Source organism: Tachyglossus aculeatus, chromosome 19, assembly GCF_015852505.1.
Source record: "Tachyglossus aculeatus isolate mTacAcu1 chromosome 19, mTacAcu1.pri, whole genome shotgun sequence".
Lineage (NCBI taxonomy): Eukaryota > Metazoa > Chordata > Mammalia > Monotremata > Tachyglossidae > Tachyglossus > Tachyglossus aculeatus.
In genome coordinates this window covers 29,240,685-29,245,002 of record NC_052084.1, presented here as the reverse complement: position 1 = coordinate 29,245,002, position 4,318 = coordinate 29,240,685, and the positions used below count along the sequence as shown (strand labels likewise).

Below are 4,318 nucleotides of genomic sequence, written 5' to 3'. Positions count from 1 at the left end.
GAGAAGAGAGATTGAATCCCCATTTTGCAGTTGAGGAAACTGAGGCACAGAGAAGTGAAGTGACTTGCCCAAAATCTCACAGCAGGCAAGTGGGGGAGTGAGGAATAGAGCACAGGTCCTCCGGCTCCCAGACTCGTGCTCTATCCACTAGGCCATGCTAAGTCTCTAAGCTACCGCTAGCTCAAATGCAGACCTTTAGTTTAGTTCACCATTTTGTGGAGTCCTCAAAGTAAGATGGGGGGTGGGAGATGCTGAGGAAATCAGGAAAGGAATACAGAAACATAGAAAAACAAAGGGAGGAGGCGCCCAAAGGAGACAAAGATAGGGAGAAAGAAAGAGGTCAGTCAGTTGGTCAATTGTATTTAATGAGAGCTTATTGTGTGCAGAGCACTGTACTAAGTGGTTGGGAGAGTACAATACAATGATATCACAGACATTCCCCGCCCACAATGAACTCACAGTCTAGAGGGGAAGACAGGCATTCAATCAATCAAATTATATTTTTGAGTGCTTATTGTGTGCAGAGCACTGTATATGTTGCCAACTTGTACTTCCCAAGCGCTTAATACAGTGCTCTGCACACAGTAAGCACTCAATAAATACGATTGAATGAATGAACGAGAGTGCAATATAACAAACTCCCTGCCCACAACCATTCACAGTCGGTGGCAGGGTTGGGGGGAGGCATTAATATAAATAATACAGATATGCATAAGTCCTGTGGGGCTGAGAGAGGGGTGAATAAAGGGTGAAAATCCAAGAGCAATGGCGACACAGAAGGGAGTGGGAGAAGAGGAATTGAAGGCTTAGTCCTTTGGAGGAAATGTGCCTTCAGTAAGGTTTTGAAGGCTGGGGAGTAATTGTCCGATATGAAGAGGGAGCACTTAAGCAATGGTAAAGCAAGCCATAGTAGTAGTAATAATGGAATTATATTGTATTAGTAATAATAATGGTATTCATTTAACTACCACGGCATGCAGAGCAGCGTAGTAGACCCTTGGGAAAGTTAAACAGAAGCAGAAGATACATTCTCATACATATATTACGTGCTCTGCCCAAAAAGTGATCGATAAATACCATGATTGATTCCCTGCCCACAAGGCACTAGCACTGTAATGGATAGACAGACATAAAATTGTTTACACCTAGTGGAATCAGAATAAATATTTAAACATACAGTTGGATAGACCTAGATACACAAGCCCACAAAAAGGTAAAGGAGAAGAAAAATGCACCATTCGACTGATTCTTTCAACTGATTCTGAGGTCTTCAGAAGGGTGACCTTTGAACAATTTGAGCTGTTGAAAATCCACTTCTGTAGACCCTTTCTCCTCTTCATCATTCCTTCTCTCTCTGCCTCCCCTTCATTCCATTTCCTCCCTCTCTTTAAGGCCAGTTCTGCCAAGGCTATTTGCCTTCAGCGTGTGCTTTAGCAAAGCCCCAAATTTGAATATTTCAGCAGACAATCCAAGCCTTATGCATGTTCCTTTGCACTCATTGAAGGATATGCCACAGAGCCACCCTGGGGGATTGAGGGAATATTTAAGGACACATCTGTTGGGATGAATCAAAAGCAGGAACAGGGATTTCCAAGCTAGAGGAACTTCTAAACGGCTCTGTCAGAATAACCCTGCTTTGAGGGGTGATTGCTTCAAACTAGCCGACACTGAATGTCTGTTTGAGGGGAGGAATTCTCTGTCTTGTCTATTCTCAGCTCCCAGCACTGTACGACTGATGCTGAGAAGGAAGTAATCGACCAGGCCAGCGCACCAGATGGGAATTCCTGATATCTCACCAGAATGGAGAAGGCTTTATGCAATCCAGAGCCGGCCTCATTCATTCATTTGTATTTATTGAGCGCTTACTGTGTGCAGAGCACTGTACTACTTGGGAAGTACAAGTTGGCAACATATAGAGACAGTCCCTACCCAACAACGGACTCACAGTCTAGAAGGCTTTCTTGAATGAAGGTGGTAGAAAAGTTGTCTCTATTCTTTACAGAGTAGTTATAACAGGGATCCATTGTCCTTCCCAAACCAGTTAGCAATGGTCCCCCAGGGATAACCTAGTAATATCAAATGATCTTAACTCACGCTCAAAAACTTTCCTTCGTCGTGTCTCAAGACACATCATATTTTAATTGAACATGAAGCAAGCTGCCTTCTCGTGAAGGCAAAAAACACCAAGCCTCCACTTTCCACATCTTCAAAGCCTTATTAAAGTCACACCTCCACAAAGAGGCCTTCCATGATTAAGCTCTCTTTCCCCAACTCCCTCCTGCCTCATCTATGTCCTCAGATCAGTATGCTTTGGAGACCAAGTCTCCATTTTAACTATCATAACGTCCGTCTCCCCTCTCTAAACTGTAAACTCACTGTGGGCAGGGAACATGTCTATCGACTCTGCCATATTCATTCATTCATTCAATCGTATTTATTGAGTGCTGTACTAAGCGCTTGGGAAGTACAAGTTGGCAACATCTAGAGACGGTCCCTACCCAACAGTGGGCTCACAGTCTAGAAGGGGGAGACAGAGGACAAAACAAAAACATATTAACAGAGTAAAATAAATAGAATAAATATGTACAAGTAAAATAAATAGAGTAATATTGCCATAATGCCACATGGTTGTGGTCAGGAAACACATCTTCCACTGTTGTATTGTACTGTCCCAAGCACTTAGTACAGTGCTGTGCACATAGTAAGTGCTTAATAAATAGAACTGACTGATTGGTGAGGAACCTTGTTATCAAGATGTCTTTCAATCTGATATGCTTTGGGGTTTGCAAAAACTTTTCTTGTGTTAATTTTCCTGCCACAACTTCGGCTCTTGTTCATGCCTAGACAACAAAGAGGAGTGATACTCTGAAGGAATTCCAAGTATGATTAATAATGCTACTCTGCTATTAGCGAGACATTTCAAAGAAAGTAACTGAAACCATTTCATACACAAATATGATTAGCCCTACTCTGTTCTAATATCTACCCGAGGAGAATAGGTCAGGGACCAAATGCCAATGCACCATAAGTACTCAATAAGGATCATTGATTTGATCGATTGATGGCCTCCCAGGTCTGGTTACAGTAAGGTAAAACCACCGAGACCGGTCTGATGGAAATAAAGAAAGAAATGTATCTTAAAAAAAGGAAGGATGACAGAAACCAGGAAGCAATAAAGCTTGACGGTGATTCAGCAAGACAGGTTTGAGGAAAGCAATGTGGAGGAGGAAAAAAGTACTTGCCTCAAAGCGAGACGTGAATTATCAAACACCTAACAACTCCTCATCCTGGGAACAAAAGAGAGGCATCCAGAAACATGTACAAGGATCTACAGATTGAGGTCAGGAATAATAATAATAATAATAATAATAGTAATGGCATTTATTAAGTGCTTATTAAGTGCAAAGCACTGTTCTAAGTGCTGGGGGGGATACAAGGTGATCAGATTGTCCCACGGGGGGCTCACAGTCTTAATCCCCATTTTACATATGAGGGAACAGACACAGAGAAGTTAAGTGACTTGCCCAAAGTCACACAGCTGACAAGTGGCAGAGCCGGGATTTGAACCCATGACCTCTGACTCCACAGCCCATGCTCTTTTCCACTGAGCCATGCTGCTTCTCGTAAAACACAACTGAGGTCCCACCGAGATTTGAACTCGGATCGCTGGATTCAGAGTCCAGAGTGCTAACCTTTACACCATGGAACCACATGGAATGTGTTCTAGGGGAGGGAGGATGTCGAAACTGAAGCTCCTTGAGGGCAGGGATAGTGTCTTCTAATTCCACTGTACTTTTCCACATGCTAAGTACTGTGCTCTCTGCTCATAGTAATAATTGGGGTATTTTGTAAGCACTTACTATGTGCCAGGCACTGTACTAAGCACTGGGCTGAATTCAAGCAAATCGGGTTGGACAGAGTCACTGTCCCAGGTGTTGCTCACAGTCATTATCCCCATTTTACAGATGAGGTAACTGAGGTACAGATAAGTCACATATCAGACAAGTGGCAGAACAAGGATTAAAACCCTGGCCCTTCTGATTCCCAGGCCCATGCTCTATCCACTTGGCTACACTGCTTGTAGGTGCTCAATACATATCATTGATTGATTGATTGAAATGGGTACACTGAATGCTAAATTTTCAATGACTTTTACTCCTAAGGTAGAAGTATAACTTTGATTAAGTTCTTACTATATTTTTAGCACTGGAGTAGACAAAAAACTTTCAAGGACTTTTACTCCTCACTTAAGTAGAAGTATGACTTATTAAGCCCCTACTCTAGGTTAAGCACGGGTGTAGATAAAAGTTAAGCAGTT

General features: G+C 42.6%; 1 non-coding gene across 1 annotated transcript; it reads right to left on the bottom strand.

Moving 5' to 3' along the window:
- Positions 1-3,637: 3,637 nt before the first annotated feature.
- TRNAQ-CUG lies at positions 3,638-3,709 on the bottom strand. Its single transcript has one exon. It is a non-coding gene; the product is annotated as a tRNA-Gln (tRNA).
- Positions 3,710-4,318: the final 609 nt, after the last annotated feature.